Here is a 14435-nt window from a genome sequence, read left to right as displayed (position 1 = left end):
TTTTTAAATTTGAAAACACTTTTTTAGTTTTTTAGTTTTATTTGTTGCTTTATTTATTTTATTTTGTTTCTATTTACAAAAAAAAACTTATTGTTGCTATTTTTATTTTTTTCCAGATTTTTTGTTTTGTTTTCTGCATTATTTATTTTCTTTTGTTTCTTGCTTTATTTTTTATTTCTTTTTTGCTTTTAGGTCAGCAAAATTATAAACTTTCTGTTAGTGCCATTAGTTTTAGAAAAAATATAAACTTTGTGTTAGTGCCATTAATTTTCAAATTTGAATAGTTAAAATTTGAATTCTTTGAAATTTGTGTGAATCACAAGTTTGTGATTAACTTTACTAAAAAAATGAACATAGATGCACCTATAGAGAAAATTCGACCTAAATTCATAGTTTTCAAATGAACTCTAAAAAAGTTGGCATAGCATACTCGTGTGTTACAAAGTTGGCATGGTATCATCATAATAGTTGCAGGAGAAAGTCTTCACTTTTTCTTCGCTTGTGTCATTTGCTTATTGCGCCGTAACCATGGATAATCTTCATCGTTTATCAGGATGCTTGGGTCAGCCTTGACATTGAAGGGAGGAATTTCATGAAACTTTTCATAATCTTCAGACATGTCTGTCTTGCCCTCCACTCCCAGGATGTCCCTTTTTCCTGAAAGAACTATGTGGCGCTTTGGCTCATCGTATGATGTATTCGCTTCCTTATCTTTTCTTTTTCTCGGTTTGGTAGACATGTCCTTCACATAGATGACCTATGCCACATCATTGGCTAGGACGAACGGTTCGTCAATGTACCCAAGATTTTTTAGATCCACTATTGTCATTCCGTACTGTGGGTCTACCTGTACCCTGCCTCCTGACAGATTGACCCATTTGCACTTAAACAAAGGGACCTTAAAATCATGTCCGTAGTCAAGTTCCCATATGTCCACTATGTAACCATAATATGTGTCCTTTCTGCTCTCGGTTGCTGCATCAAAGCGGACACCGTTGTTTTTCTTGGTGCTCTTTTGATCTTGGGTGATCGTGTAAAATGTATTCCCATTTATCTCGTATCCTTTGTAAGTCAATACAGTCAAAGATGGTCCCTTGGATAACAAGTACAGTTGATCACAAACAGTGTTGTCACCTTTGAGACGTGTTTCCAACCAACTACTGAAAGACCTGATGTGTTCACATGTAATCCAGTCGTCGCACTGCTCCGGGTGTTTGGAGCGCAGACTGTTCTTGTGTTCATCGACATACAGGGTCACCAAGGTAGAGTTCTATAGAACTGTGTAGTGTGCTTGAGACCAAGAATATCCGTCCCTGCATATTATTGAGTCACTTCCAAGAGTGCCATTTCCAGTCAGTCTCCCCTCGTACCGCGATTTAGGGAGACCTATCTTCTTAAGACCAGGAATGAAGTCAACACAAAACCCGATAACATCCTATGTTTGATGGCCCATGGATATGCTTCCTTCTGGCCTAGCGCGGTTACGAACATATTTCTTTAGGACTCCCATGAACCTCTCAAAGGGGAACATATTGTGTAGAAATACGGGCCCCAGAATGACAATCTCGTCGACTAGATGAACTAGGATGCGCGTCATGATATTGAAGAAGGATGGTGCGAACACCAGCTCGAAACTGACAAGACATTGCGCCACATCACTCCTTAGCCTTGGTATGATTTCTGGATCGATCACCTTCTAAGAAATTGCATTGAGGAATGCACATAGCTTCACAATGGCTAATCGGAAGTTTTCTGGTAGAAGCCCCCTCAATGCAACCAGAAGCAGTTGCGTCATAATCACGTGGCAGTCATGAGAATTTAGGTTCTAAAACTTTTTCTCTGGCATATTTATTATTCCCTTTATATTCCACGAGAAGCCAGTCATGACCTTCATACTGAGCAGGCATTCAAAGAAGATTTATTTTTCTTCTTTCGTAAGAGCGTAGCTGGCAGGACCTTTATACTGCTTTGGAGGCATGCCGTCTTTTTCGTGCAAACGTTGCAGTTCCTCCCATGCCTCAGGTGTATCCTTTGTCTTCCCATACACGCCCAAGAAGCCCAACAGGTTCACGCAAAGGTTATTAGTCACGTGCATCACGTCGATTGAAGAGCGGACCTCTAGGTCTTTCCAGTAGGGTAGGTCCCAAAATATAGATTTCTTCTTCCACATGGGTGCGTGTCCCTTAGCGTCATTTGGAACAGCTAGTCCGCCGGGACCCTTTCCAAATATTACGTGTAAATCATTGACCATAGCAAGTACGTGATCACCGGTACACATGGCGGGCTTCTTCTGGTGATCTGCCTCGCCTTTGAAATGCTTGCCTTTCTTTCGACATTGATGGTTGGTCGGAAGAAATCGACGATGGCCTAGGTACACATTCTTCCTGCATTTGTCCAGGTATATACTTTCAGTGTCATCTAAACAGTGTGTGCATGCGTGGTATCCTTTGTTTGTCTGTCCTGAAAGGTTACTAAGAGCGGGCCAATTGTTGATGGTCACGAAGAGGAACGCCTGTAGGTTAAATTCCTCTTGTCTGTGCTCATCCCACGTACGTACACCGTTTCCATTCCACAACTGTAGAAGTTCTTCAACTAATGGCCTTAGGTACACATCAACGTCATTGCCAGGTTGCTTAGGGCCTTGGATGAGAACTGGCATCATAATGAACTTCCGCTTCATGCACATCCAAGGAGGAAGGTTATACATACATAGAGTCACGGGCCAGGAGCTGTGATTGCTGCTATGCTCCCCGAAAGGATTAATTCCATCCGCGCTTAAAGCAAACCATGCGTTCCTTGGGTCCTTTGCAAACTCCTCCCAGTACTTTCTCTCGATTTTTTGTCCACTGCGACACGTCAGCGGGTGCTCTCAACTTCCCGTCTTTCTTACGGTCCTCACTATGCCATCGCATCAACTTGGCATGCTCTTCGTTTCTGAACAGACGTTTCAACCGTGGTATTATAGGAGCATACCTCATCACCTTCACAGGAACCCTCTTCCTGGGGGGCTCGCTGTCAACATCACCAGGGTCATCTCATCTGATCTTATACCGCAGTGCACCACATACCGGGCATGCGTTCAGATCCTTGTATGCACCGCGGTAGAGGATGCAGTCATTAGGGCATGCATGTATCTTCTCCACCTACAATCCTAGAGGGCATATGACCTTCTTTGCTGCGTATGTACTGTCGGGCAATTCGTTATCCTTTAGAAGCTTCTTCTTCAATATTTTTAGTAGCTTCTCAAATCCTTTGTCAGCCACAGCATTCTTTGCCTTCCACTGCAGCAATTCCAGTACGGTACTGAGCTTTGTGTTGCCATCTTCGCAATTGGGGTACAACCCTTTTTTGTGACCCTCTAACATGCGATCGAACTTTAGCTTCTCCTTTTGACTTTCGCATTGCGTCCTTGCATCGACAATGACCCGACGGAGATCATCATCATCGGGCACATCGTCTGGTTCCTCTTGATCTTCAGCAGCTTCACCTGTTGCAGCATCAGTGGGCACATCGTCTGGTTCCTCTTGATCTTCACCAGCTCCCCCTGTTGCAGCATCACCGTATTCAGGGGGCACATACTTGTCATCGTACTCTTCTTCTTCGCCATCTTCCATCATAACCCCTATTTCTCCGTGCCTCGTCCAAACATTATAGTGTGGCATGAAACCCTTGTAAAGCTGGTGGGGGTGAAGGATTTTCCGGTTAGAGTAAGACCTCGTATTCCCACATTCAGTGCATGGACAACACATAAAACCATTCTTCTTGTTTGCCTCAGCCGCATCGAGAAACTCATGCACGCCCTTAATGTACTCGGAGGTGTGTCTGTCATCGTACATCCATTGCCGGTTCATCTGCGTGCATTATATATAATTAAGTGTCCAAATTAATAGAAGTTCATCATCACATTAAAACCAAAGTACATACATAGTTCTCATCTAACAACATATAGCTCTCCAGAGAATCTAATTAATTAAACCATACATTGAAACTATGTAAAACATTTCAATGCGAAAACAAATGCGATCATAATCGCAACCAAGGTAACAATTGATCCAACGGCATAATGATACCAAGCCTCGGTATGAATGGCATATTTTCTAATCTTCAAGTGCATTGCATCCATCTTGATCTTGTGATCATCGACGACATCCGCAACATGCAACTCCAATATCATCTTCTCCTCCTCAATTTTTTTTTATTTTTTCCTTCAACAAATTGTTTTCTTCTTCAACTAAATTTAACCTCTCGACAATAGGGTCGGTTGGAATTTCCGATTCACATACATCCTACATAAATAAAATCTATGTCACATTGGTCGGCATAATTTTCATAAACAATAAATGAACCAATAGTTATAAAGATAATATATATAACACATCTGAATCATAGACAGGACGAGGGCCGATGGGGGCGGATACCAAAACCATCGCACTATATAAGATGCAATAATAAAAGTAAGAAAATAATACAAGTATCTATGTAAACATACACATAAGAATATTTTTTCCTTTCAGAAAGAAGATAAGAACAAGAGGCTCACCACGGTGGTGCCGGCGATGAGCTCGGCGCGGGTGATTGACGGCGGTGAAGACGGGGACGGGGCGTGACGGACCGCTAAACCTAGACAAATATTGAGGAAAATGGAGCTTGGAGGCCGAGCTTGGAGAGGAGAAAGCTTAAGTAGTGTGGCTCGGGCATTCCATCGAACACCTTGTGTGGATAGGAGGTGAGCTAGAGCACCACCAAGCCCTCTCCCCCTCGGCCGGAAAAAACAAAGCAGTGTGCTCTGCTCTTACGCGAGGGGGTATATATAGGCACCTCATTGGTCCCGGTTGGTGGCATGAACCGGGACTAAAGGGGAGCCTTTGGTCCCGGTTCAAGCCACCAACCTGGACCAATGGTGGTGGGCCAGGAGCGAGGTCCATTGGTCCTGGTTCGTCCCAACAACCGGGACCAAAAGGTCCAGACGAACTGGGACCAATGGCCCATGTGGCCCGGCCAGCCCCCTGGGCTCATGAACCGGGTCCAATGCCCCCATTGGTCCCGGTTCTGGACTGAACCGGGACTAATGGGCTGTCCCGGCCTGGACCTTTGCCCCCTTTTCTACTAGTGACACTCTGCAGAGGTTTGCGCACTTTTCCCCACAAGACTCGATCTCCTCCGTTGGGATTCTCGCACTACATGGTGTTTGTGAAACGGATGACCGAGACATAGTCTTTCAGAAGCGCTAGCACCTTACGATCAGGTAGACCGTTACACCTACTTTCCCCTACATCTGCTAGTCTACCACTGTAAGAGTTCGCACAACTTAATCAACTATGCTAGAGCCCATAGAAGCTTGTGGTTGCACATGGAAGTTTCTAGTATGAATAATCTCATGATCCCTTTGAGCATTGGTGGCGGTCCAAAAGAAAACAGGCAACCGCTGGAATACCCAGCTGCCTCAATCCACCCAGATGTGTGTTTAAGTTGCCACCTTCGATAAACCATTAATTTAACGAACTCACATCTGTCATGAATTTCACTCAACCAATCCACGTCTACTAGCATAGCATGGCGATATAAGCAAACGTAGAAGTAACTCCCAAAGGTTTAATAGTAACAGGTAATAGGTACTACCTCATCTACTTCCCAAGCCCACAATTTAGTTAGATCCTAATCATGCAATGTGTGAGGATTGATCTAATGCAATAAAAACTGGGTAATAGGGAGTATGATCAAAGTGTTACTTGCCTTGCTGATGATCCGCAAAACCTAGAGATTCGAAGTAGCAAGCGGCACACTCCGGGTACTCTATCACAAACAAACAAGCATACAATAAGTACTCAACTAATGCACAGGTAAAACTCAAATAAGAGATCTAACCAGAAAGTTCAACTTAAGAACTTTGGTTGGAAAAAAGAACCAAATCGAACGAAGCAACAAAAGACAAACGGCAAAAGAAACAAGATTCATTTACTATTCTAGATCTAGGTCAAATTTTAAAGAGGAAAAAACTTGTTTGAGTTGGTTAAACGGAAAGAGGGTTTCGAGATGAAACTCCAGGCGCTTGAATCGCCTGATTCCGATAAATGAGCGAAAAGTTACACTAGAACGAAAATCGGATCAGGAATCGCGATCAAAAAAATCGTGGATTTAATCCGAGAAAAAAGAAAAACGACGAACAGATTAACGAACGAACGTTCGTTATCTGGATCTAAATGAAGAACGTAACGAACGAATGAGCGAACGCTCGCTAAATAAACTAAACCGGAAAAATTAAACCGAACCAGAGAAAATAAAAAAAACGGATCTAGGTTTTCGAAAAAACCTGATCGGTTTTCTTCACGAAATCCGAGGCAAAGCGGCTACCTCGGGGGGCTCTGGCGAACGGCGGCGGGGTGGCGGCGGCGGCGGTGGTGGCGGCGGCGCACGCGGATCAAGGTGGCTAGGTTTTCGGCTGGGGCTCCGCTCGGGCCCTCGCGGCTATAAATGCCGGCCGGGCCAGGTGTCCTGGTCGGACACTGCCCGGTTAGGTCGGTTCGACTTCTTTTTAAATAATTACGCTCAGAATAATACAAAAGGAATACTAAACGGACTCCAAAAATCCTGAAATAAATTTTCACCGGCTTCTAAAATCAAGCCTCACAGGATGAACATTTATTTGGGACCTAAATGCAATTTCAAAAAACGCGTATTTTTCCTAAATTCAAATAAAATACCAAATAAATCCAAAATAAAATCTTATTTGATTTTTTTATTAAATCCTCAATATTTCTGTATTTTCGGAAAGTCATTTTATTCCCTCTCTCATATTTTGATAATAGAAATAATTGAAGATAAAATAAATAAAATCAAATGATCCTATTTTCAAAATTTGAGAAGACTCAAATATTAAAATAACGAAATCCCCAACTCTCTCCGAGGGTCCTTGAGTTGCATGAAATTTCTGGATCAACCAAAATGCAATAAAATATGATATGCAATGATGATCTAGTGTATAACATTCCAAATTGAAAATTTGGGATGTTACAAACCTACCCCCTTAAGATGAATCTCGCCCTCGAGATTCGGGTTTGCTAGAAAATAGGTGAGGGTGGTCCTTCAGCAATTCTTCCTCTCGTTCCCAGGTGGCTTCATCTTCCGTGTGGTGGATCCACTGAACTTTGCAAAACTTGATAACCTTGCTACGGGTGACTCGACTGGCATACTCAAGAATCTTGACTGGTTTCTCCTCATAGGTCAAATCACTATCCAACTGAATTGCTTCCAGCGGCACTGTATCTCTCAGCTGTATATCAGCCATCTCTGCGTGACACTTCTTCAACTGGGAAATGTGGAATACATCGTGAACTCCTGACAATCCTTCAGGCAATTCCAACTTGTAGGCTACTTCTCCCATACGCTCCAAAACCTTGTATGGTCCTACAAAACGTGGCGCTAACTTTCCCTTAACTCCAAAGCGCTTAACTCCTCGAAGTGGAGATACTCGAAGGTAAACTCGGTCTCCGACTTCGTAAACTGTCTCCTTCCGTTTTCAATCTGCGTAGCTCTTCTGCCTGGATTGGGATACCTTGAGCCTATCGCGAATCAATTTCACCTTCTGTTCAGACTCCTTAATCAGATCCGGTCCAAACAACTGTCGGTGTCCAACTTCAACCCACGACAATGGTGTTCTGCACATTCTTCCGTACAAAGCTTCAAAAGGGGCCATCTTCAAACTGGATTGATAACTGTTGCTATAAGAGAACTCTGCGTATGGCAAATTCTCGTCCCAACTAGATCCGTAATCTAGCGCACAAGCTCTCAGGATATCCTCCAAAATCTGATTGACTCTCTCGGTCTGTCCATCTGTCTGCGGATGGAAAGCTGTACTGAACTCTAGCATGGTCTCCAAGGTTTCATGCAACTGATTCCAAAACTTTGAGGTAAACTAGGTTCCTCTATCTGATACAATGCTCCTTGGAACTCCATGCAGACATATGATCCTGGTCATGTATATCTTTGCTAACTTGGCACTAGTATAGGTAGTCTTCACTGGGATGAAATGAGCTACCTTTGTCAAACAATCGACTACAGCCCATATCAAGTCATAGCCTGAATGTGTTCTAGGCAATCCTGTGATAAAATCCATGCCTAACTTATCCCACTTCCATTCGGGTATTGGCAATGGTTGTAGCAATCCCGCTGGCTTCTGATGCTCTGCCTTTACTCTCTGACATGCATCACAAACTGCTACATACTCCGCAATATCCTTCTTCATTCCGGTCCACCAGAAAGTATCCTTCAAATCCAAATACATCTTGGTATTTCCTGGGTGAATTGAATATGGTGAATCATGGGCCTCTTGCAGAATCAACTTCCCGATCTCCAAATCATTAGGCACATAAACACGGTCTTCAAACCATAAGGTATCGTGCTCATCCTCACAAAATCCTTTAGCTTTTCCTTCGCTCATTTTCTCCTTAATAGAAGCGATCTCATTGTCAGTCCTTTGAGCTTCTCTGATCTTATCCATCAGAGTAGACTGAATCTCCAATGCTGCTAGATAGCCTCTCGGGACTATCTCCAAACATAGCTCACGAAGATTTTCAGCTAACTCCCTTGGTAAACCTCCCGTCATTAGGGTGTTGACATGACTCTTACGGCTCAGTGCATCGGCTACTACATTAGCCTTTCAGGAGTGATAATGCAATCTCATATCATAATCCTTGATGAGCTCCAACCATCTCCTTTGCCTGAGATTCAACTCCTTCTGCGTGAAAATATACTTCAAACTCTGGTGATCCGTGTACACCTCGCAATGGTTTCCAATGAGAAAATATCTCGAAGTCTTCAATGCATGCACTACGACTGCTAACTCCAAATCATGCGTGGCATAATTTAACTCATGTGGCTTAAGCTGTCGTGAGGCATAGGAAACAACTCTTCCTTCCTGCATAAGCACTGCTCCAAGTCCTCGACGTGAAGCGTCACAATACACCTCATAATCCTTGGTCTGATCTGGCAAAATCAACACTGGTGATGTAACCAAACGTTTCTGTAACTCCTGGAAACTAGCCTCACCTTCCTCGGTCCATATGAACTTGGTATCCTTCTTCAACAACTCCGTCCTAGGCTTTGCAATCTTTGAGAAATTTTCAATGAATCTCCGGTAGTATCCTGCAAGTCCAAGAAAACTCCGGATCTCTCCAACTGTTGTTGGTGCTTCCCAATTTGTCACAGTGTCAACCTTGGTGGGATCTACTGCTATACCTTCTCCGAATATAACATGTCTGAGAAATTCAACTTCCGTCAGCCAAAACTCACATTTGCTAAACTTGGCATATAACTGTTGTTCTCTGAGCTTACCAAGTACCAAACGCAAATGCTCCTTATGCTCCTCTTCATTCTTCGAGTAAACCAGAACATCATCAATGAACACTACGAAGAACTTATCCAAAAACTCCATAAATACTTTGTTCATCATGTTCATAAAATATGCCGGTGCGTTAGTCAGGCCAAATGACATAACCGTATACTCGTACAGCCCATATCTGGTGGTAAAAGCCATCTTAGGTATATCCTGTTCTCGAATCTTCAACTGATGGTATCCTGATTGCAGATCGATCTTGGAAAATACCTTAGCTCCTTGTAATCGATCAAACAGATCATTGATCATTGGTAGTGGGTACTTGTTCTTGATGGTTACTTCATTCAATCCTCGATAATCAACAACCATCCTTAATGGTCCATCCTTCTTCTGCACTAGAAGTACCGGTGATCCCCAAGGCGAAGAACTTGGGCGAATATATCCTTTATCTAGTAACCTCTCAATCTGCTTCTTAATCTCTTCCAAATCCTTTGCGGGCATCCCATATGGTCTCTTAGATATTGACCCTGTGCCTGACAAAAGCTCAATCAAAAACTCAATATCTCTATCCGGTGGCATGCCTGGCAACTCCTCTGGAAATACATCAGGGAAATCCTTTACTACTGGTACTTCCTCCTGCACAACTCCTGTTAACGAATTTACTTGAGTCCTTTTCGGCACATGCCAGGATACATACTTGATCCTTCTTCCTTCTGGGGTGGTAAGCAAAATTGACTTACTGGCGCAATCGATGTTTCCTCCATACATCGACAGCCAATCTATACCCAGAATTACATCCAAACCTTGTGATTCCAAAATGATCAAATCCGAGGGAAACACATCCCTACCTATACTCAATGGCACTTGAAAACATCCCTTACTAGCCATACACTCCGCTCCTGGTGAGCTTACTAACATAGGTGTTCTAAGAACTTTGATGGGCAGGTTATACTTATCCACAAATCCCCTTGATATGTATGAATGTGATGCACCAGTATCGAAAAGAACGAGTGCAGTAAATGACTTAACCAAAAACTTACCGATTACTGCATCCGGCTGCTCTTCAACCTCCTCCATGTTAATGTGGTTCACCTGTCCCCTATTGAAAGGGTTTGGCTTCTTCCCAGAGCTTCCATTGCCATTTCCATTCTGGGATTTAGGACATTCATTGGCATAATGTCCGGTCTTCTGGCACTTAAAGCAAGTGACTTGGCTCAGGTCTCTCTTGGCTGGGGTTGATGGGTTAGTACGGTTCTGGCCGTTGCTTCCTCCATTCCTATTACCATTCTTGGTGCCATTGTGATTGTGCGAGCTACCTCCTCCATGGGTATGCTGAAAATGTCCTCCCGGTCTAGGGGTAAAACGTGGCTTCTGCTGAGCTCCTGAATTGTACTTCCCTTGTCCATACTTCCTTTTGCGATTCTCAATCTGCTGCTGCTTCCCTTCAATCATAAGAGCACGATCTACCAACTCCTGGTAGTTGTTGAAGGTTGCTACCATCAACTGCATGCTCAACTCATCATTCAATCCTTCTAGAAACTTCTCCTGCTTAGCTGCATCCGTAGCAACTTCATGTGGGGCATAATGTGCTAGCTTACTAAAATCCTCCACATACTGGCCAACTGTCTGTCCTCCTTGGCGCAAGTTGCAAAACTCACGCTTCTTCATGGCCATAGCTCCTGCTGAAACATGGGCAGTACGGAAAGCCTGCTGAAACTTGTCCCATGTGATAGTGTCGATAGGGAAAGTGGCGGTGAAATTCTCCCAATATGATGCTGCGGGTCCTTCAAGCTGATGTGCGGCAAACTTGACCTTTTCCGCATCTGTGCATCCTGTCGTGGTGAACTCCCTTGCTGTCTTGCGGAGCCAATCATCTACTACTATCGGCTCGGTGCTACTAGAAAACACCGGCGGATTTAGCCTAAGAAAATGGGCTAAGTGATCAACAGGTGGTGGTGGTGGTGGGTTGTTGTTTTTGTTCCCCTGATTCTGATTCTGGACTAGCAACTGCATCAATGTGTTCTGCTGCTAGATCAACTGGGTGAGCTCTGGTGGGAAGGTAAATCCGGGGTCACGTCTCGGAGGTATCTGAGGGTTTAGAAAAGATGAGATTTAAGAATAGAGAGGGGTCTAGAAAGAAAACACTACCCATATGCACATGAGGCAAAAGCAAACAATTCACTTCATTCAATCAAACAAGGGCATACAATCGATCTAACTATCGCAAAAGTGCTCGGACTACTATATTTACATGGTGGACTACTACTACTGTTGGGGTGGTCTACTAGAAATATTCTTCGGTTGCAGACTCCATGATATCTGCTCCTGCTTCATCAACATAGTCATCATCGCTATCATCTGGATCCGAGTCGGTGTCGTCGATGATGATGTAGTCTTCCTGGCGAATCTCCTTGGGTTCTTCTTCTTCTTCTACTGGTGTAGGGCCTCCCATAAATATTCCGATCTTCTTGATCAGATCGTCATTCTTCTCCACTAATACTTCGATTTCCTCTTCATAATCTTCACGTGTAGACTTGAGTTCTTCCTCCAGTTCCTTGATTCTTGTCCTCGCCTTCTTCAGATCTATCATGTCGGCGTACATCTAGTTCTCCTGACGTCGAATGTGCTGGTTTAACTCCTGGATAAAAGTTGCAACTGATCTATCCTTCCTGGTGCTGATCATCTCCCAGTGCTCATCTCAGCGCCCACAAATCTGGTAGATTGTATCCTTGAGATCATTGCGGTAAACTTCTCCAATGCGTCCCATGGCGATGTGAGCTGCCATGCTCTTTCCTAGACTCCAGGTTGGTGCATCAAAGGAAAACTCTATGGGCTCAGTGACTGGCATGAACGTCCTTCCTGGAACTTGAACTTAAATCATCCAGCGCTCTTCTTCCGGTAAAGTGGCATTGTAGGTTCCGGTGTAGCTTGGTACTCCTATGTTCAGATATCTAGTGACTTCTTTCAAGTGACGTCCAAAGGGTGTATCTTCATCCGGTTGCGTGAACTTGTTCCTTGCATCCGCCATCCTAAAAGAGTAGAAAAAGATGAGGAGTCAGAGTGAGAAGAGTGAGTAGTGTTCTAGGGCTTTAGTTTAGTGGTCGTGTCCTACAGTCAACGTGTGCTCTGATACCATCTTGTAGCGATCAGACCTCAAATGGTCCAATCTCTATGCTCAGGTGTCATCCCTGGATCTGTAATGCTGACACCACACAGTACTTGAAGGATTTATTACAGAGTAGCAATCACACACTTATTACATCGAGTGTCTCAAAAGAGAACTTATTACAATAAATATGGCTTAAGGCCATCTAATAACGATAACAACGGAAGGCTTGGAAGATAAGTGAGTCCATCAACTCCAATTGCATCACTGAGTATAGAACCACGACCTAAAAGGCACCTTACTCGTCGTCTGAAAAGTCTGCAACATGAACGTTGCAGCCCGAAACGGGTCAGCACATGGAATATGCTGGCAATGTAACACATAGAGAGCAATGAAGGAATAATACTATACTATATGCATATTTGGCTGGTGGAAAGCTCTATGGTTACTGTTGTGCGTAAAGCCAATTTTCCTTACTGTAAAGGAATAAATTTTATTTAACTATCATGGTAGTTGTTAAACATTGAGAGTGTAGACATGCTCTCAATCCCAATTAAACATCAACATTAAAACCCAACAAAATTAATTAGGGTAACATGATGAGATTCACATGATAATCCAAGTACTAGATACTCAATATGTCAATAACCGGGACACGGCTAACCATGATTAGTTTATACACTCTGCAGAGGTTTGCGCACTTTTCCCCACAAGACTCGATCTCCTCCGTTGGGATTCTCGCACTACATGATGTTTGAGAAACGAATGACCGAGACATAGTCTTTTAGAAGCGCTAGCACCTTACGATCGGGTAGACCGTTACACCTACTTTCCCCTACATCTGCTAGTCTACCACTGTAAGAGTTCGCACAACTTAATCAACTATGCTAGAGCCCATAGTAGCCTGTGGCTGCACACAGAAGTTTCTAGTATGAATAATCTCATGATCCCTTTGAGCCTGGGTGACGGTCCAAAAGAAAACAGGCAATCGGTGGAATACCCAGGTGCCTCAATCCACCCAGATGTGTGTTTAAGTTGCCACCTGAGATAAACCGTTAATTTAACAAGCTCACATCTGTCATGGATTTCACTCAACCAATCCACGTCTACTAGCATAGCATGGCGATATAAGCAAACGAAGAAGTAACTCCCAAAGGTTTAATAGTAACAGGTAATAGGTACTACCTCATCTACTTCCCAAACCCACAATTTAATTAGATCCTAATGATGCAATATGTGAGGATTGATCTAGTGCAATAAAAACTGGGTAATAGGGAGTATGGTCAAAGTGTTACTTGCCTTGCTGATGATCCGCAAAACCTAGAGATTCGAACTAGCAAGTGGCGCACTTCGGGTACTCTATCGCAAAAAAACAAGCATACAATAAGTACTCAACTAATGTACAGGTAAAACTCAAATAAGAGATCTAACCAGAAAGTTCAACTTAAGAACTCCGGTTGGCAAAAAGATCCAAATCGAATGAAGCAACGAAAGACAAACGACAAAAGAAACAAGCTTCGTTTACTATTCTGGATCTAGGTCAAATTTTACAGAGGCATAAACTTGTTTGAGTTGGTTAAACGGAAAGAGGGTTTCGAGACGAAACTCCAGGCGCTTGAATCGCCTGATTCCGATAAACGAGCGAAAAGTTATACTAGAACAAAAATCGGACCAGGAATCATGATCGGAAAAATCACGGATTTAATCCGAGAAAAAGAAAAACGACGAACAGATTAACGAACGAACATTCGTTATCTGGATCTAAACGAAGAACGCGTTAGTTAAAATGAACAAACGAGCGAACGCTTGCTAAATAAACTAAACCGGAAAATAAATAAACCGAACCGGAGAAAAATAAAAAAACGAATCTAGGTTTTCGAAAAAAACCCGATTGGTTTTCTTTGCAAAAACCGAGGCAACGGTGGCTACCTCGAGCGGCTCCAGCGAACGGCGGCGGGAGGCGGCAGCGCACGCGGATCGAGGCAGCGGCGGCGCACG

Source organism: Triticum dicoccoides, chromosome 4A, assembly GCF_002162155.2.
Source record: "Triticum dicoccoides isolate Atlit2015 ecotype Zavitan chromosome 4A, WEW_v2.0, whole genome shotgun sequence".
Lineage (NCBI taxonomy): Eukaryota > Viridiplantae > Streptophyta > Magnoliopsida > Poales > Poaceae > Triticum > Triticum dicoccoides.
This window is presented reverse-complemented; position numbering follows the sequence as displayed.